Source organism: Hevea brasiliensis, chromosome 17 (assembly GCF_030052815.1).
Source record: "Hevea brasiliensis isolate MT/VB/25A 57/8 chromosome 17, ASM3005281v1, whole genome shotgun sequence".
NCBI lineage: Eukaryota > Viridiplantae > Streptophyta > Magnoliopsida > Malpighiales > Euphorbiaceae > Hevea > Hevea brasiliensis.
Genome location: NC_079509.1, coordinates 37,285,996 through 37,308,433, shown reverse-complemented (window position 1 = coordinate 37,308,433; position 22,438 = coordinate 37,285,996).

The following is a 22,438-nucleotide window of genomic DNA, read 5'->3' as shown; positions in this document are numbered from 1 at the left end:
CTTGATCTTTATTAATTTAAATTATGAATTCTTACGTAAATTAAAGGGTAGTTCTAGACATCCCATCCTTCCGGGCAGATATTAGTTGCCTGAATAGTAGAATGTATGGAGCTACCTAAAGTAGTGGCATTACTGATGTGAACCTTCAAGTAATTGGTAACTTGAAAACCCACATTCAAGAATTAAGGAACAATATGGAAAGCACCAAATCAAGATGTATGAATTTGATTCTTTGAACCAAAGACAATCGATTCGTGTAATTCAAAGAAAATATCAGAAATGGGATTCTTGACCTAATTCATATGGAGAATGAATAAACCAAGAATATTATGCACATTAAACCTTGCAAGATAAAAATCTTAGCAAGTTAATGAGCTTCACAAGAACAAAGGCAATAGCCAATTCACTCACTAATGGAGCAGAAACAATCTTTCATTAATATTCAAAGTGTGTCCTCCACTCTCTCATTACACTTGTATTTATAGCCTCTTGGCTTCAAAGCTAAAGACAAAAATATCCCTACTTTAGTAACAGTTGTAAGGAGCTTTAAGTCCAAACAAAAATTAATTTATCAAAAGACTAAAAACTCCTTACAAAAAGTAAATTTAATACAGCAGCAAGTAAGGGCATTTAAGTCCAAAAGAGAGGTGGTTATAACAGCAAGGAATATTCCTTGAAAAAAGGTGCCAGCAGATGCATGTACATGGGTTGGATCTGGTGCATGCATGTCCACAGGTTATTCCATGTAACCTAATGCTCCACATGACACCTGGTCACTTCCAAGCTTAATTTTCACCAAATTTAATCCTTTATAATTTTCTTCATGCCATTCCAGCTCATAATCCTTGCTCCTTATGATTTCACAAATTAAATTCTGAAGTGATTTAGCTCTAGCTCTAGTAATTGGACCTTGGATGAAATCCTTTGGCGTGCATGTAGCTTGATAATTGCATGACACCTACTCAACTTATTTTGCCCCTTGATATGCTTCAATGACTCATGATCTGTGTGGATGACAAATTGCTTTGGCCAAAGGTAATGTTGCCACTTTTCCAAGGCACGTACCAATGCATACAACTCTTTATCATATGTAGAATAGTTCAAAGCTGCTCCATTAAGCTTCTCACTAAAGTATGCTATTGGTCTCTTATCCTGCATTAAAATGGCTCCAATACCTATTCCTGATGCGTCACACTCAATCTCAAAAGTCTTAGAAAAATCAGGTAAAGCCAACACAGGAGCGAAACATAATATCTCTTTAATTTTGTGAAAAGCATCATCTTGTTTCTGTTCCTAAACAAAATTAACATTCTTTTTGACAAGATCATTCAATGGTGCTACAATGGTACTGAAATTCTTAATAAATCTTCTATAAAAACTAGCTAGTCCATGGAAACTACGTACTTCAGATGTAGACTTTAGAATGGGCCAGTCTTTAATAGCTCTAATTTTTTCATCATCAACTTCAACACCATTAGCACTAATGACAAATCCTAAAAAGACAACATTTTCCATGCAAAATGAACATTTCTTCAAGTTAGCATATAATTTTTCCTTTCTTAACACATCGAATACAGCTCTTAAATGATGCATATGTTCATTCATGTCTCTACTGTAAACCAATATATCATCAAAATAAACAACAACAAATTTTCCAATAAAAGCACGCAACACATGATTCATCAATCTCATAAAAGTGCTAGGAGCATTAGTTAGCCCAAAAGGCATCACTAACCACTCATATAGTCCATGCTTTGTTTTAAATGCAGTCTTCCATTCATCACCTACTTTCATGCGAATTTGATGATATCTGCTTTTCAAGTCAATTTTGGTAAAAACACAAGCACCACAAAGTTCATCCAACATGTCATCCAATCTAGGTATTGGGTGGCGATACTTTACAGTGATTTTGTTGACCGCCCTACAATCCACACACATGCGCCATATACCATCTTTCTTTGGTACCAAAAGGATGGGTACAGCACAAGGGCTCATACTTTCTCTCACGTAACCCTTAGCTAGCAATTCCTCAACTTGCCTTTGTAATTCTTTGGTTTCTTCAGGATTAGTTCTATAGGCTGGACGGTTGGGAATAACTGCTCCAAGTACAAAATCAATCTGGTGCTCAATCCCTCGAATAGGTGGTAGTCCAGCTGGCATCTCCTCAGGTAGCACATCCTCATATTCCTGCAAAAGGGAGACAACAACACTAGGCAAATTGGGGTCAAGGTCAGATGTGGATAAACAAGAGTCCTTAAACACAATTAATAACATTTGCTTGTTGGCAACTATGGCATTCCTCACATCTCTTCCTTTAGCATACAAGCTTAATTTTCTCTTTCCTCTTTCCGCACAGCTCTCCTTTTGCGCCGAAGTTTCATCTTTTTCAAGCACTGTTGGAATGTTTTCTTTACACTATTTTCTTTCCTCACAACCACCCTTGTCTTGCTCACTCACAACATTTTCAGTCAATTTCTTTTCACTCCTTTTCTTCTCTGCTCTCTTTTCGGCCACTCTTGATTTTACCTCACCCATTGCTTACTTAAGCCTTGTTTGGTCTTCATAAATCTGTTTTGGTGTCATAAGTGCCAAAATGATTTTCCTTCCATTCATTTCGAAAGAATACCTATTTTTATACCCATCGTGGATCACCTTTCTATCAAATTGCCATGGTCGGCCAAGTAATAAATGGCCAGCTTGCATTGGAACCATGTCACACATAACCTCATCTTGATACTTTCCTATTGCAAAGGAAATCAGCACTCGCTTTGTTACTTTCACCTCACCGCATTCATTCAACCACTACAACTTATAGAGTCTAAGGTGTTTCAAAGTCCTCAATCCTAATCTCTGCACCAAAATAGTACAAGCAACATTAGCACAACTTCCCCCATCAATGATGACACTACAAGCTTTGTCTTGGATAAGACACCTTGTATGGAAAATTATTTCTCTTTGCAATTCATCACCAACATCCTCCTTTACTTGAGTATTTAATGCTCTCATAATCACTAGAGCACTTCCTTCAGCAGCATATTCTACCTCTGCATCCTCCTCCCCTGAAGATGTGGAATCACTCACAATTTCCTCCTCCGTTTCTATCTCACCATTTTCTCTCATGACCATGACTCTCTTGTTAGGGCACTGAGAAGCTATGTGTCCACTGCCCAAACACCTAAAACACTTCACATCTCTATTTCGGGTAGTAGTTACAACCTCCTTTCCTTTACTTTCTACAAATTTCTTCTCCACCTTTTTTTCCTTTTCCTCATTTCTCTTATATTTGCTAACAACATTTTCCCTATCCTCCTTCTTCCAGTTAGACTTCCAAGATGAAGAAGTACCTGCATTTCCTTCAAATTTTGACTTGCTTTTAAGTTGCTTTTCTACCTTCATAGCCATGTGGACCATATCCTCCAACTCAACATAGTGATGTAACTCAACATTATGAGCAATCTCCTTGTTTAGCCCATTCAAGAATCTAGCCATGGTGGCTTCTCTATCCTCCTCCACATTTGCTCTAATCATAGCAATTTCCATTTCTTTATGATAATCTTCAACACTTTTAGAACCTCGAGTCAATCTTTGTAACCTCTGATGTAGCTCTCTATAGTAATGACTAGGAACAAATCTCTTCCTCATTATAGTTTTCATCTCACCCTAGGTTGCAATTGATTGCTCATAATTTCTCCTTCTACTAATCAACACTTTATCCCACCATACCAAAGCATAATCAGTAAATTCTACTACTGCTAACTTTACTTTCTTTTCCTTTGAATAGTGATGACAATCAAACACAGCTTCTACCTTCCTTTCCCATTCAAGATACATATCCGGATCATTTTTCCCTTGGAAAGAAGGGATGCTCACTTTAATACTTTTGATATTGTCCTCTACCCTATTCCTCTCTCTTTCCTCTCTTCTTATCCTCCTATCCCCATTCCTCCTATCTTCAGCTCTTCTCTCATACCTACCCCTCCTAGGTCTTTCAACCTCAAAATCATAGTTATCAACCTCATCTTCATCAGATTCAACTACGGGAGGTACAAGATCCCTCCTATTTGGCCTTCTCTCATTTTGCCTATCTCTTTGCTCCAATCTTTCCAACATATCTATGATTCCATTGCACACAACATTTATTCTTTCAAATTGTTGTCTGACAGCCTACATGTAGAATGGATTTTCATCTTCCCCCTCACTACCATCAGCCCTTCTAGACATGTTTTTAGACCTGCAAGAAAATGGTTAGTGTAAAGAAAACACCTCACTCACTCCCTTACGTGTTTACACTCAACAGGGGACACTCCACTTGTGTCTAACTCAATAAGGCTTTTCCCCTCTTATGAACTCACCACTCTGTGCCTTTTACCTCTCTTGGCTATGTCCACAAGTTCTTATCAAACTCAAGTAACTCAAACCAAGACTGTACTCACAAAAAATTTAACACACAATAAAATTCTTGAACGAGACGGATCAAAATGAGTAATCAAGAAAGCAATAATGTAACTCAAGAAGTCAAGAAAAGAAAAGCTCAAGCATGGAAATGTAATGCAATAAGGAATCAAGAAAGAAGACAACAAAATAAAAGAGTAATAAGCTGGAAAAGTGACAACCTAAAGAAGTGATATCAAGCTTAAATATCCAAGTTTGCCACCAACTTATCACAATTACCAGCAGTTCACACAATACACCAAGAATTGCATAAATTTAGGATCACCAAGCAAACGAGTGTATTTTGATCTGAAATTGAGTAGGCAAATGCAATCCAATACTAACTAATTGCTGTTAGAATTTCAGGCTTTTCTTGATAAGTTTACTATGTAAACCAAATTTAATCGTGTCTGCCACAAAATTTTGTTCCCCACACAAATGGTTAAATTTTGAGCTGAGATTTAATTTAAGAATAGCTCAAATGTGTGAAAAACAACATGTAAATTTTCAGGAATTTCTGGGCTGATTTGCTATGTGAACTTAATTTAATCGGGTCTGCCACAAAATTTTGGTTCCCCACAGAAACGGATGAATTTTAAGCTGAAATTTAATTTGGGAACTACTAATATGGGATATAAACACCCGGTAAATTTTCAGAAATATCTAGATATATTTTCTATGTGAACTTATTTTGATCGATTCTGCTGCAAAATTTTGGTTCCCCACACAAACGGTTGAATTTTAAGCTAAAATTTAATTTGGAAATTACCAAAGTGGGGTATAAACAACCTGTAAATTTTCAGGAATTTCTGGGTCTATTTGCTATGTGAACTTAATTTGATCGAATCTACCGCAAAATTTTGGTTCAGTAGGCAAACAATATCAAACAACCCCCAAAATTTACACCCAACGTCTTAAACACACCCAAATAATGCTGGTAAAGTTTCAGGCCTAATAGGTAAGTCAAACTCAATGACCCAAAGAATCTCTCATGCTTGATATCAAAATGAAGGAAGTAAGATGGATAGCTAGAATAATGGCTTTGGCTTGATTAACCCAAAACCCTAAGACAAACTCAACAAAACAAATTTTTAAACAAACAAGTCATACTAAACCCCAAGAGCCAATTTCGGTCAAGCAAACAATGAACAAAAATGTGAATAACAGAAACACAATAAGAAGCAAAACAAGGTTTAGCAAGAAAGAACTAGATACAAGATGAAGAAGAAGAAACAAATATGGAACTAGAGCCAAACAACAAATATGAAAAAGGTAACAAACAAAAAGAATAAGAAGCAAATAGAGAATCTACCTTGTTTGGACGTCCCTTTGCTCTGATACCAAAACTAATGTGAACCTTCAAGTAATTGGTAACTTGAAAATCCACATTCAAGAATTAAGGAACAATATGGAAAGCACCAAATCAAGATGTATGAATTTGATTCTTTGAACCAGCACAATCAGATTGCTGTGTAATTCAAAGAAAATATCAGAAATGGGATTCTTGACCTAATTCATATGGAGAATGAATAAACCAAGAATATTATGCACATTAAACCTTGCAATATAGAAATCTCAGCAAGTTAATGAGCTTCACAAGAATAAAGGCAATAGCCAATTCACTCACTAATGGAGCAGAAACAATCTTTCATTAATATTCAAAGTGTGTCCTCCACTCTCTCATTACACTTGTATTTATAGCCTCTTGGCTTCAAAGCTAAAGACAAAAATATCCCTACTTTAGTAACAGCTGTAAGGAGCTTTAAGTCCAAACAAAAATTAATCTATCAAAAGACTAAAAACTCCTTACAAAAAGTAAATTTAATACAGCAGCAAGTAAGGGCATTTAAGTCCAAAAGAGAGGTGGTTATAACAGCAAGGAATATTGCTTGAAAAAAGGTGCCAGTAGATGCATGTACATGGGTTGGATCTGGTGCATGCATGTCCACAGGTTATTCCATGTAACCTAATGCTCCACATGACACCTAGTCACTTCCAAGCTTAATTTTCACCAAATTTAATCCTTTATAATTTTCTTCATGCCATTCCAGCTTATAATCCTTGCTCCTTATGATTTCACAAATTAAATTCTAAAATGATTTAGCTCTAGCTCTAGTAATTGGACCTTGGATGAAATCCTTTGGCGTGGATGTAGCTTGATTCTCATCAATTACAATTCTTCCCCTCTAAAAAGAAATTTCTTTCTCAAAATTTACCTGATGTAAACAGCTGTAGATACTGCTGCCTCATTATCTCCTCGCTCTCCCAAGTGGCTTCCTCTATGTTATGGTGTCTCCAGAGCACCCTTACTAATGGAATCTTCTTATTCTGCAATTCTTTGATTTCTCCAGTTAAGATTTTTACCGGTTCCTCTTCATATGTTAAATCTGGCTACACTTCAATTGCCTCCACTGATATGATATGTGAAGGATCTGATCTATTCCTCCTTAGCATCGAGACATGAAATACATTGTGGATCTTATCCAATTCTTCTGGTAAAGCTAGCCTATAGGCTACCAGACCCACACGTTCAATGATTTTGTATGGGCCGATAAACCTTGGGCTTAATTTACCCTCCTTCCCAAATCTTAACACCTTTTTCCATGGTGACGCCTTGAGAAAAACTTTATCACCCTTGAGAAAAACTTTATTGCCGACTTCATATTCTATGTCTTTTCTTTTTAAATCCGCATATGACTTCTGTCTATTTGATGCAGCTTTCAAACTAGCTCTAATCACCTTTACCTTCTCCTCAGTCTGTTTTACCAAATCTGGCCCCACAATCTTATCTTCACCCAATTCTGTCCAGTATAAGAGTGTCCTACACTTTCTCCCATATAATGCTTCATAAGGAGCTATCTTTGTACCTGTGTGATAACTATTATTTATGCAAACTCTGTTAATAGTAGATACCTGTCCCAATTTCCTTCAAATTCTAACACAACTTCTTATCATATCTTCAAGTATTTAGATGACTCTTTTTGACTGCCCATCTGTCTGAGGATGAAAAGCTGTGCTATAATGTAATTATGTACCCAAGGCTTCCTGTAACTTCTTCTAAAACCTAGATATAAACCTTGTGTCTCGGTTTGATATGATCAATATTGGTACTCTATGTAACTGACCTATCTCAGTTATATACAATTATGCTAACTTCTCCAATGAGTAGTCAGTTCTAACTGGTAGAAAGTGAGCTGACTTTGTCAATCTGTCTACTATTACTCATTGTGAAATCCTTACTTTAGATAGTCCAACATTCTACTGTTCCGGTGACTAATGTCTGTCTAGACAACCAGAAAGTTTATAACTATATATAAACTAGAGTGAGGAGTCATAAATAGTTTAAATAATGACAAGAAAAATTAAGAAAAAATTTAAGCAATGAATGCATTAAGGTTAAATGTGCCATAGCTTCGGCGATGAGTAACCCTAACGGGAAGTAGCTGTGAACACAGTTGCTGACCCTAAACCAGAGGGAAAACCCTATGAAATGATTTTTGGGACTCTAGTGAAGAGTTATTGAGGCTTAGATGGCAATAGAATACCAAGAAAATGCTAAGAAAATTTTGTAAATTGGTACAGACAATTTTAACTCAGTAAACAAAACAAAGAGCATTTTTGTCATTTCTGTAGCTCCCTCATTTTAGCTAGTCTATACATTCTACTGTTTCAGTCACCAATGTTGGTTCAGACAGCTAGAATGTCTGGAATTATATTTAGACTAGAGTGAGGAGTCATAAATAATCCAAATAATGCTAAGAAAAATTAAGAAAAAATTTTAAAAATGAAATGCATTAAGGTTAAATGAGCCGTAGCCCCAGCGATGGGTGACCGTAACGGGAAGCTACTGTGAAGATAGCTAACAATCCTAAACCTAGGGGAAACTTTGTGAAATAATTCCTGGGACTCCAGTAAAGAGTTATTGAGGGTTCGATGACAATAAATTTCTAAGAAAACCTAAGAAAAATTAAATCAATCGGTACAGACGATTTTAGCCCGTTAAGCTAAATGGAGGGCATTTTGGTCATTTCACCTTCAGAGATGATTTTTGACCAACTTTTCCATTTAAGTAAGTGAGATTTATGATATAAAATGTAAATGAATATTGATGAAAAATTAATTAAAAATAAATAAAAGAGAGAAGAAAGAAAATAAAAAGAAAACAAAAACTAATTTTAATTATGATGTCATAATTCATTAATTAGAATTTCTATCCAATGGGCATTAGACAACCACTTAAGAAAGAAGTTAAAAATTGATTAAAAAAAAAGAAAAGAAAATACAACTTCTTCTTCATTCACTCTTTTGGCCGAAACAGTAGAGAGAGAAGTTCTTCCATTTTTGGTTCACCTAAGCTCCATCTCCCCTTTGATCACACCCTAAAACCTCTAGTCTTCTTCACAAAAACTTAATTTTACCTCTTGGAAATGTGTTTGGCTGCCAAGAAAAGCCAAGAAAGTAAAGAATTGTGAAGGGAGAAAATCTCTCCAAAGAGGCTAGTGCCATTTCTCTCCCTTTAGGTGTATGAATTAAGTTAGAAATTTAAGGAATTGAAAGAAAATACCTATGGATGAGCCACTTCCATTTTCGGCAGTGTGATGAGTTTTGACGTAATTAAAGTTGTTTATGAATGGCTTTGATTGTGATTATGAGACTAGAACATAAATTGATGTGTATAAAGTAGGATTTGAACATTTGGGAATTAGGGTTTATACAAGAATTAGGGTTTTGTTAAATTTATGGTAAACTAGGGTTCTTAACGTCAATTGATGACCAATTGGTATGTTTTGACCTTAAATTGAGATTAAATGTAGCATTAGATATTGAATTGGTAAGGCTGCCCTATGTGATGAATTCTGGACCATTGGAGTCCAGTGTGTTTGGACAGCCCTAATTGGATTTGTGTAGCTCCAATTGGTGCAAGGCCAATTGGATGTGAAATTATACACATAATGCAACATTTTTGGTGAAGTAACCTGGCCCAGAAAACTAACCTAAGTTGACCTAAAAATTATCTCAATCCCAGTGACCAACATTCTAGTCTTGGAAAATGACCAAATGAACAGTGTTTGTTCAAATGGTCATAACTCAGTGTAGAAATATCCAATTGACCTGATTTTTATGTCAATGGAAAGCTTAGACAATTTAGAACAACTTTCATGAAGAATATAAACTCAAATTCTATCCCTAACTAATTGAAATTTCTAGCCAAATTTAGGCCACAAAAACTGCCAGAACCAAATTGTGCCCAAAAATTTTGGGTACTGACCAATCTGGCCAGTTATGGTTGAAAGGCCATAACTTGAGCTAAAAAAACTCCAAATGGAGTGATTCAAAAAGAGAATTAAAGAAGACACAATAAGGAATAACTTTGATGAAGAGAGTATAGCCAAATGTTTACTGTAGACAGGCCTAATAGAACAATGAACTTAGGTGAACCAAAACTGAAATTTTAAGATTATGTCCATTGGGCTTAGAATTGAATTTGGCAACCAATGCCAACACATATAATATCCAAAATGTGGTATGTTGGTGTCATTAGCACTAACATACCCACTGATTATGAAAAAGTTAATATTTTGGTTGACTAGTAAGATGAATAGTAACTCCTAAATATCAAATGTAATAAATTATACAATTAACTTTGTAATATGCCCTAGTATGCCTAGTATGATTAGTTTGGATAGGTTGGCATGCTAATAGGGTTTTGTTAGCAGTACTGCATATGGCATTATGCCATTTTGTGATTTATGGCATTTTGTGCCATTCTATGATATTATGGCCTATGGCTATTCTGCTATGCTTGATATACTTGGCCTTGTGCTCGATGATTATTATGGCTTATTAGCTGTTCTATTGCACATCTGGAGACACTTTGTGATCGATGGTGTGATGGCTCAAGGTACTTGGTACCCAGTGTCAATTTACCCATTTATCCAGTTCGGTCAGTTTGCATAGGTTACTTGGGCAACCATATTAAGTTTTAATAAATTATTATCAAATAATGCATATAACAAGTACTAAATTGATAATGTTATTAATAATTACCAAAAATTTTAGGTAACATAAAATATCAACATTATACTTGCATATTTATTTATTTTAGTTTATTTTTATTTTATATTAGCACTACTAAACTTTATGCTTAGCACGTCGCTGTTTGCCATGCATAGGTATTGGAGACGTAGCTGGGAAGCTCAGCAGACCTCAGACTTGGTGATCATTCAGATCTGCAGTGAGTTCAGAGTCACCTCCATTACAGTGCATCCTTGGTAGGACACTAGGATTTTGTTTGTATTTTGCATAGTGTATTTTGCAGTCAAACATTTGATTGACATGTGATGTAAATTGTAAACTTATGAAATTATTGTAAATGTTTGTGAGCTAATGAAATTGAATCTTTCTTTGTAAATATGAATATTTATTTTATGTATGGAATGAATGAAAACTTTGAGTTTGAGAAATTGTGAATTGATGGGATTATGTGGAATATATTTGGAGTTTGGGGACATGATAAAAGTATTTGGAGTGTTTTTAACAGGTTCTGAAGAACTTTTTTCTCAATTTTTAGCTGGCATTCTACCGGATTTTTTGTAAAATTTTTGGAATCCCAAATTGATTAAAATTTCAATAAATGGCATAAACCTCATTTAAAGGCTTTTTAATAAATAAATTAAGAACTAAAATGAAATAAGATATGATAAGGTGCTTCGGCACTCTGTGTGACATGTCTTACTCAGCTACAATGTAGATGGGTGAGGGGTGTCACATTTAGTGGTATCAGAGCACAATTTAGGCGTTTCTGGGTCCGGATAGAGTGCATATATTACACCTTTATTTGCATAGCATGGTATATTTTACTGTTCTGGTGATCGGTGTTGGTTCGGATAATTAAGAAAATTAGAACCACATCTAAGACACCTAGTTAAGCTCTGAACATAAATAATTAGTAATTGCCAAATAGTTTAGTATAAAGAAGAAAAACAGAACACAAGAAGTTAAATGAGCCGGGAGTCACAGCGATGGGTGACCTTCTCGGGAATGATTGCGAGGTCAGTCTAAACTCAAATTTTGAATTGTAAAATATGACGCTGCGGTCCTTAGGACTATTGCGAACACAGTGGAAAAGAGAAAATCATGAAAAAGAGTTGTTAAGCAGGTCAAATAATTAGGTTAGGTATCCGGAAGAAATATCGAATAACTTGCAAACCGGATTGAACCGGCGAGGGGCGATTTAGTCAATTCACCCCTTGAGCTGACTCCTGACCTAACTGTTCAATAAAATCGGAGAAAAGGAAATTTCAGGATCAAGAATTAAATTAAAGAACTAATAAAAAAACAAATACAAAAGAAAAAGAAAATTGAAAAAGTTTATTACCTCATGCTTACCTCATTGGATGACATCATCATGATGTCAAAATACAATTTTAATTTGCCTACCTAAATTGACCAAGTCAAAAGCATTTTTAAAGACTTAAAAATACATAAAATTGAAAAATTAAACCATTCTTCTTCTTCTTTTTTCAAGTGTGCCGGCTCCCATTCTCTTCTCTCTCTTTTTTCTCTCATCTCTTCCATCTTTCCATCATGAAAGCTTATTTTAAAGCTTTCTAAACCAAAAATTCAGCCATAAATTTTGATGTTTCCTTGGTTAAAACTTGTCCTTAGGTCTTAATTTAAAGATTGAAAGTGAAAAAGAAAGGAAAATTGGAGAGTTGAGAAGATAGAAAAAGCTTCATTTGAGGTAAACTTTCTTTTAAGTTAATTTAGTTATGTATGCATGGAAATGAACTTGAAGATGAGGATTTAAATTTAGGAATTACAAAAATTATGCATGTCTTGGTAAACCATGGAATTTTGGCCAGCCATGGTATTTAGGGTTTTGATGGTGTTTATTTAAATTAAACATGAAATGTGATGTGTTAAGAGGTGTTGAGCATGGTTAGTGAAGTGAATGGTGTTAATTGGAAAATTAGGGTTCTTGACTTAGGGTTTGGAAGAAAAATTTAAGAATTAGCCAAATGATGTTATTGACCTTATGTGAGTTGAGAAATGGTCAATTGTGACCATTTGTGGTGTGTATGAATTGTTAGAAACACGTTTAAATTCGAATTGGTGAGGGTCAATCTGCAGGCAGCTTGACCTAGGTACCTTTCAAGGACCAAAACTAAAAATTTACCAGCCCAATTGGTATGAGGCTAATTGGGAATGAAACTAGACACAAAATGACATATTTTTCATTCAGGAATCATGCCCAGAAAGTGACCATAACTTAGTGAACAATTAGGCCAAATCCAGAATTGGCAAACTGACCTGTACAAAAATGACCAAATGAATAGTAGTTACGTAAATGACCATAACTTAGTCTAAGAAGGTCCAAATGACCTAAAATGTTACCGATAGAAAGCTGAGACATAGCCCTACAACTTTCATGAAGAAAACAAACCCAAATTTTGACCATAACCTATTTGAAAAGCCACCTACATTCAACCTACAAAAATTGCCTTTATCCAGTGAATGCCGATAATTTTGGGTAAAACCAAATCCGGCCAGCCATGTTCAAATAGCTATAACTTAGGCTACAAAAATTCAAATGGAGTGATTCAAAAAGGGAAATAAAGTTAAGACAATAAGGAACAACTTCTATGGAAAAAACTTAGCCAAATCTCTACAGCAACATGACCAATGGAACAGTACAATACAAGACATCAAATCTGGAAATTAAAATTTGTACTTAGGAGACCTAAAATTTGAAGGAACAACTAAAACAAAAAAAATTGGTAACCAAAATGTTGTATGTGGGTATAATTGGATTTCCCATGCCTATTAAGCATTAGAAAGTCAACAAATTGACTTGAATAGTACTATAAATAGTAACCCCGACATGAAAATTTTCAAGAACATAAGTTTAAGCGTATTAGGCTGATAATTGAGCATATATGAATTTAATTATTGGATTTATTGTGAGACAAGATATTGAAACACTGTCAATTGTGTGTTTCAGCTGAAAAAGACCCGAAAAATATAAAGAACTGAGTCAAGACTTAGAGGTGACTCACGTTAGGTTTGTACACAATAAATTTATGTAATTATTTTCTAACTGAAAAGTTGAATTGTTATGCTTTATGAAATCACTGTGTTGTTTATAAATTGTGTTGCCATTTTGTGATTGCAAAAATGACTTTGAAAATTATTTGGGATCTTTCCTAAATTATTTGAGTACTTTGTTTTGAATTGATTTTGTATTCACACTTAGCATGACAGTACCACATTATTCCTGCTCCATTTATGGGGTTGAGATCGTTTATTTTCCTCCCTCTCTGGCTTACCAGTTGAGGTTGTAGATCGGATGAGTATTCATTAGCTAGCTAGCCACCTCCCTCATTGATTTCGATTAGTGGGGTTGTAGATTGCTTTGTCGTGGTGTACAACACGGCATTGATCAGAAATTTTGTGTCATGGCTTAAGTTGTGTATGAATTGGCAACATTGTGTTTATTAAATTATTTGACCAAAATTGTGCTATAATGAGTTTTAATAATGTGTGAAATATTTAAATTGTGATTTATCAATAAATATTTTATGTACTGCATTTCAAATTTTTATTGTGTACCATTGAATATTTTTATACTCAGCGATAGCTTATTTTGCTGTCGCAGATAAGGGTAAGAAGAAAGCAGCAGAGTGAGCTACTATTGAGATAGATGACTACATTGACCTTTTTGGTACGGATATTTATTTATACCATTATAGTTATTTTGATGTAAATATTGTAATGTCATATGTATTAATGTAAAGTTGAGCAGTTGTACAGTAAATTGTAATATTATTTTGGATTTTCTTTTTTGTAAATTAAGACCTGTATATGTAAATTAAAATTTAAATGCAATGTGAATGAAATTATGAAATATTGTGAGATGACAAACTTTGATTGAATTGTGGAATTGATTTGAATTATGTTGAATTGAGTCATTTTGGTGGTTGGGAGTTGTGGAAACAATTATTGGAAGTGTTTTTATAGGTTTTTGAAGAACTGTTTTCTCAAAATACAGAATGGACTCTTTTGAAATGTTTCCAAAATTTGCAAACAAATAAAAATGGATAAAATTTTTTAATAGTTTTGAAACTTCAATTAAATGTTTTTTAATTCCTACTAAAATGCTCACCACTTCCAAAATGTAAGAAAATGGTTTTAAAATCCCTTGTAGTGTACTTAATGAGTTATCAGTAGGTGAAGTTCGGTAGTTCATTAGGTATTATACGGAATCATGTTATGCCTTACAGAGGGGTAAGGCATAACATGATTCCGTGGTATCAGAGCATGGTTTTGCAATGAATTTTGACTATTTATGTGAATATTTCTTTGATAAGTACGATTGCTCAAGTGTCTTTAATTGATACATATGACATATTTACATAATGAATATGCCTTAACAGAGGTCAACCTCCTTGTGTGTAATCTCAGGAAGTAGGAAATTTTTGAAAATGGAATGGAAAATGGAGATCATTCCGTGGAGCAATCTGTCGAGGCTGAGGTCCAAGCAGAAGCCCCAGCACTTCAGAATGTGAGTGGATCAGCCACTCTAGCTCCTACTCCAGCACCACAGTTTCCTACTCAGTTTTCACAGCAGATGGCTGCATTTTTCCAACAAATGAAGGGAAATGTGCCACCCCAAGTTTAGATGCAAGCACCTGCAGTACAACCACAGCCCCAGCTCGACAATATGAAAAACTAATGAAATTTGGGGCTACTGAGTTTAAGGGCACTGTGGATCCATCGAAAGCAGAACAGTGGCTAGAATGGATGGAAAGGGTATTCAGAAAACTACAGTGTGCCGAAGAATTAAAATTTGAATATTCAGTATCTCTTTTGCAAGGGGACGCATATGAATGGTGGAAGACCATCCCCCAAAGCCTAGTTGAGCCACTTGTGCTGACATGGACAAACTTCCTGAGGGAATTCAGGCAGAAATGGGTTCCTGATGCTTATGTAGATATAAAATTGCAAGAATTCTTGAGCCTGAAGCAAGGGGACAGAACAATAGTAGAGTATGAGCGGGAATTTTCAAGGCTAAGTCACTATGCTGGAAGCTTAGTCTCCACCCTCAGAGACAGATGTAAGAGGTTTGAGGCTGGGTTGAGGCCTAGCTTAAGAATGCAAGTTGTGGGATTCAGACACCAGAATTTTTCTGAGCTGATTCTACAAGCCCTAAAACTGGAAAGGATAGAATCAGAAGGGGCGACGAAGAAGGGCACTCAAGAGAAAGAAAAGACTGAAAAGGCTATGGGCCAGGCTACTGAGAGTGGTTCTGGGAAGAGGAAACAGTTTAGGGGATCCAGCTCTCGCAGATCTGGCAGAGGCAGATTCTCTGGCCAAAGACCACCCCGGTCTGCTCAGCAGACCCAGTAGGCATTTTGAGGAGCTCTATCAGTCTGGCAGTGTGAGACTTGTGGTAGAACACACGGTGGGCTGTGTTTCAAGGCCACCGGTGCATGTTTCAACTGTGGTGGGAGTGGACATTTTGCTAAGGATTATACTAGTCCGCGCCGATCTGGACCTCCTGCCACATCTGAGGGATCAACCCAAGTCTCTGCACCTAGAGGGTCATAGCCAGCTGGTCGAGGTAAAGGTAGAGGTAAGGGTCCTGGTAGCACTCCTGGAAGTCAGAGTACTGTTAACCAGCCAGAACCAAGTGGTGCACCAGCTAGAGTCTATAACATGAGACAGAGAGAGGAGGCTGAAACATCAGACGTAGTAGCTGGTATTTTCTCTATCTTTAACCAAAATGCATATTTGTTTTTTGATCCTGGCTCCACACATTCATATGTCAGTGCTAGTGTGATGTATTCTACTGCTATCTAGTGTGTACAAATGGACAATGATTTGTTAGTAACTAGTCCATTAGGTTAGGAGGTTAGAGTCAACAGAATCTATAGAGACTGTCCTTTGGTGATCCAATGACATATTTTTCTGTCAGATTTGATTAAAATGCCCTTCAGAGATTATGATATCATTTTGGGCATAGATTGGTTAGTCAGGCATCATGCAATGATTGACTGTAGACTGAAGACAGTCACTTTTGATCTCCCTCTATACGGTGATGTGGTAATATATAGGGAGAGGTAGTTACTGCCATCAAACATCATTTCGGCTGCCCTAGCCAGAAGAATGATCAGAAAGGGGTGTGAAGCATACTTGGCACATGTGATAGACACCCAAGTGGGGAGTCCAGCACTGAGGGACATCCCTACTGTATGTGACTTTTCGAAAGTATTTCCTGATGAATTGCCAGGATTACCTCCAAAAAGAGAGGTACAGTTTGAAATTGATGTTATGCTTGGTGTGGATCCAATCTCCATAACACCATATAGAACGGCACCAGCAGAATTGAAAGAGTTGAAAGTGCAGTTGCAAGAGCTACTTGACAAGGGCTTTATCCACCCTAGTGTGTCACCTTGGGGAGCGCCAGTGTTATTTGTTAAGAAAAAGGATGGCACTCTCCGCTTATGTATCGACTATCGGCAGTTGAATAAGGTGACAATAAAGAATAGATACCGATTGCCCCGCATTGATGATTTGTTTGATCAGTTGAGGGGTGCAGCTGTATTCTCCAAAATTAAGCTGAGATCAAGTTATTATCATCTGAAAGTACAAGAGCAGAGTATTCCTAAAACTGCCTTTAGAACCTGTTATGACCATTATGAGTTCTTGGTTATGCCATTCATGTTAACTAATGCTCTGACTGCTTTTATGGATCTGATGAACACTATCTTCAGACCATACCTCGATCAGTTTGTAGTGGTGTTCATAAATGATATATTGGTTTATTCGAGGAGTGCAAAGGAGCATGATAGACACCTGTGCATTGTATTGCAGACTTTAAGAGAGAAACAGCTATATGCAAAACTATCAAAATGTGAATATTGGCTGAAGGAGATATCCTTTTTGGGGCATATAGTATCAGTGGAAGGTATTAAGATAGATCCAAGCAAGATAGATGCTGTCTTTAATTGGAAGCCACCTAGAAATATCACAGAGATTCGCAGTTTCCTAGGGTTAGCTGGATACTACCGCCGTTTTGTGAAAGGGTTCTCCATGTTGGCATCTCCACTGACTAAGCTGCTTAGAAAAGATTTGAAATTTTAGTGGACGGATAAATGCCAGCAGAGTTTTGATGAATTGAAAAGGTGTTTGACTGAGGCACCAGTCCTGACTTTACCTACCCCGGGTAAAGAATACACAGTATATAGTGATGCTTCTCATAATGGGTTAGGTTGTGTACTGATGCAAGATCGGAAAGTCATTGCATATGCATCACGCCAGCTGAAACCTCATGAGAGGAATTATCCGAGACATGACTTGGAGCTAGCAGCTATTATGTTTGCTCTTAAGATCTGGAAACACTATTTATATGGGGAGAAATGCTACATTTACACAGATCATAAGAGTTTGAAGTATTTGGGTGCTCAGAAGGAGTTGAATTTGAGACAGAGGAGATGGTTAGAGTTAATAAAAGACTATGATTTTCTGATAGACTATCAGCCAGGGAAAGCTAATGTGGTGGCTGACGCCTTAAATCGCAAGACTATGGCAAGTCTACAGGTTTCTCCTTTGTTTATGGTACATGAGTTGAGAGTATTGCATGCCAGCTTAGAGATTAATGATGAGGGGTAGACAGCAGTTGCATGGCATGTACAGCTAGTGTTGATTGATCAGATTAGAATGGCTACTTAGAATGATCAGAAATATCAGAAGTTATTAGAAGAAGTCAGACAGGGCAAGAAACCAAAATTCTCAGTGAGAGATGAGGGTCTATTACTACACCAGGGCAGAATGTGTGTTCCTAATGACGTTGACTTGAGACAGATCATTATGAAGGAAGCACATGAATCTCCTTTTGCTATGCATCCTTGTGGTACCAAAATGTATAGAGGGCTGAAAGAGCATTACTGGTGGATGGGTATGAAAAGAAATGTAGCAGAATTTGTTTCCAAATGCCTAACTTGTCAGCAAGTCAAGGCATAGCATCAAGTACCAGCTGGTTTGTTACATCCATTACCAGTACCAGAATGGAAATGGGAGAGAATAACGATGGATTTTGTGATGGGACTTCCGAGGACACAGAAGAGCCATGATGCAGTATGGGTCATTATTGACAAACTGAATAAGTCTTCTCATTTTCTGCCTATCCGAATGGACTATAGTTTGGAAAGATTGGCCAAGTTGTACATTGATGAGATAGTAAGACTGCATGGGGTGCCAGTATCCATTGAATTAGTCAGTGATGGGTGACCTTCTCGAGAATGACTGCGAGGTCAGTCTAAACTCAAATTTCAAATCAGAAATGTGATGTCATGTCCTTAGGATCATAAGTAACACAAAGTGGAAAAGAGAAAATCATGAAAAAGAGTTGTTAGGTAGGTCAAATAATTAGGTCAGGGATCTGGAAGAAATATCAAATAACTTGCAAACCAGATTGAACCGGCGAGGGTCGATTTAGTCAGTTCACCCCTATAGCTGACTCCTAACCTAACTGTCCAATAAAATTAGAGAAAAGGAAATTTCGGGATGAAGAATTAAATTAAAGAACTAATAAAAAAATAAATACAAAAGAAAAAGAAAATAGAAAAAGTTTATTACCTCATGCTTACCTCATTGGATGACATCATCATGATGTCAAAATACAATTTTAATTTGTTTACCTAAATTGACCAAGTCAAAAGCATTTTTAAAGACTTAAAAATACATAAAATTGAAAAATTAAACCATTCTTCTTCTTCTTTTTTCAAGTGTGCCAGCTCCCATTCTCTTCTCTCTCTTTTTTCTCTCATCTCTTCCATCTTTCCACCATGAAAGCTTATTTTAAAGCTTTCTAAACCAAAAATTTAGTCATAGATTTTGATGTTTTCTTGGTTAAAACTTGTCCTTGGATCTTGATTTGAAGATTGAAAGTGAAAAAGAAAGGAAAATTAGAGAGTTGAGAAGATAAAAAAAGCTTCATTTGAGGTAAACTTTCTTTTAAGTTAATTTAGTTATGTATGCATGGAAATGAACTTGAAGATGAGGATTTAAATTTAGGAATTACAAAAATTATGCATGTCTTAGTAAACCATGGAATTTTGGCTGGCAATGGTATTTAGGGTTTTGATGGTGTTTATTTAAATTAAACATGAAATGTGATGTGTTAAGAGGTGTTGAGCATGGTTAGTGAAGTGAATTTGAATGAATGGTGTTAATTGGAAAATTAGGGTTCTTGACTTAGAGTTTGGAAGAAAAATTTGAGAATTGGCCAAATGATTTTATTGACCTTATTTGAGTTGAGAAATGGTCAATTGTGACCATTTGTGGTGTGTATGAATTGTTGGAAACAAGTTTAAATTCGGATTGGTGAGGGTCAATCTGCAGGTAGCTTGACCTAGGTCCCTTTCAGCGACCAAAATTGAAAATTTACTAACCCAATTGGTATGAGACCAATTGGGAATGAAACTAGACACAAAATGACACATTTTTCATTTAGGAATCATGCCCAAAAAGTAACCATAACTTAGTGAACAATTAGGCCAAATCTGGAATTGGTAAATTAACCTGGACAAAAATGATCAAATGAACAGTAGTTACATAAATGACCATAACTTGGTCTAGGTAGGTCCAAATGACCTGAAATTTTTACCGGTAGAAATATGAGACATAGCCCTACAACTTTCGTAAAGAAAATAAACCCAAATTTTGACCATAATCTATTTGAAAAGCCACCTCCAGTCAACCCATAAAAACTGCCTTTATCCAGTGAATGCCCAGAATTCTGGGTAAAACCAAATCCGGCTAGCTATGTTCAAATGGCTATAACTTAGGGTACAAAACTCCAAATGGAGTGATTCAAAAAGGAAAATAAATTTAAGACAATAAGAAACAACTTCTATGAAGAAAACTTAGCCAAATTTCTACAGCAACATGACCAATGGAATAGTACAAAACAAGACATCAAATTTGAAAAATTGAAATTTGTACTAGGAGACCTAAAATTTGAAGGAACAACTAAAACCAACAAAATTGGTAACCAAAATGTGGTATGTGGGTATAATTGGATTTTCCATATCTATTAAGCATTAGAAAATCAACAAATTGACTTGAATAGTATCATGAATAGTAACTCCGACATGAAAATTTCCAAGAACGTAAGTTTAAGCATGTTGGGGCGATAATTAAGCATATATGAATTTAATTATTGGTTTTATTGTGAGACAAGATATTGAAACACTGTCAATTGTGTGTTTCAGTTGAAAAAGACCCGAAAAATCTAAGGGACTGAGTCAAGGCTTAAAGGCGACTCACGTCAGGTTTGTGCACAATAAATTTATGTAATTATTTTCTAACTGAAAAGTTGAATTGTTATGCTTTATGAAATCACTATATTGTTTATAAATTGTGTTGCCATTTTGTGATTGCAAAAATGACTTTGGAAATTGTTTGGGATCTTTCTTAAAGTATTTGAGTACTTTGTTTTGAATTGATTTTGTGTTCACACTTAGCATGACAGTACCACATTATTCCTGCTCCATTTATGGGGTTGAGATCGTTTATTTTCCTCCCTCTCTGGCTTACCAGTTGAGGTTGTAGATCGGATGAGTACTCATTAGCTAGCTAGCCACCTCCCTCATTGATTTCGATTAGTGGGATTGTAGATTACTTTGTCGTGGTGTACAACATGGCATTGATCGGAAATTTTGTGTCATGGCTTAAGTTGTATATGAATTGGCAACACTTTGTTTATTAAATTATTTGACCAAAATTGTGCTATAATGAGTTTGATGATTTGTGAAATATTTAAATTATGATTTATTAATGAATATTTTATATACTGTATTTCGAATTTTTATTGTGCACCACTGAGTATTTTTATAATCAGCAATAGCTTATTTTGCTGTCACAGATAAGGGCAAGGAGAAAGCAGCAGAGTGAGCTGCTATTGAGATAGAGGACTACATTGACCTTTTTGGTACAGGTATTTATTTATACATTTGTAGTTATTTTGATGTAAATATTGTAATGTCGTATGTATTAATGTAAAGTTGAGCAATTGTACAGTAAATTGTAATATTATTTTGGATTTTCTTTTTTGTAAATTAAGACCTGTATATGTAAATTAAATTTTAAATGCAATGTGAATGAAATTATGAAATATTGTGAGATGACAAACTTTGATTGAATTGTGGAATTGATTTGGATTATGTTGAATTGAGTCATTTTGGTGGTTGGGAGTTGTGGAAATAATTATTGGAAGTGTTTTTACAGTTTTTTGAAGAACTGTTTTCTCAAAATACAGACGGTACTTTGCCGAAATTTTTCTAAAATTTGTGGACAAATAAAAATGGACAAATTTTTTTACTAGTTTTGAAACTTCGATTAAATGTTTTTAATTCCTACTAAAATGCTCACCACTTCCAAAATGTAAGAAAATGGTTTTAAAATCCCTTATAGTGTACTTAATAAGTTATCGGTAGGTGAAGTTCGGTAGTTTATTAGGTATTTTACGAGATCATGTTATGCCTTATAGAGGGGTAAGGTGTGACAGCATATCATTGCGTTGCATTTGTAAATGTTAAGGTGACACTAATGCAGATCTATTTGTTTTGGTTAGGATATGGATCTAACCTCGCAGAGGGCAATTGAGGAAGTGGTGGAGAGTTATGCTCCACCTGTGACTGAAGCCGGAGGCAGGGGGGAACTTGCTCCACCAGTGCCAGAGGCATCTGCATAGCCTCCACACGCCATATTTCATCAAATAACTGAATTTTTGAGACAAATGGCCAAAGTTATGCCACCGATACCACCTCCACTACAGAAATCTCATCTAGAGAAGCTCAGAAAATTTGGGGCTGTGAACTTTTTGGGAAAGAAAGAAGATGACCTTGTGGCAGCCGAGAATTGGTTGGATAGAACTGGAAGGGTACTAAAACAACTCCACTGCACCCCAGAGCAGAATCTGGAGGGTGCTGTGTCCTTGCTC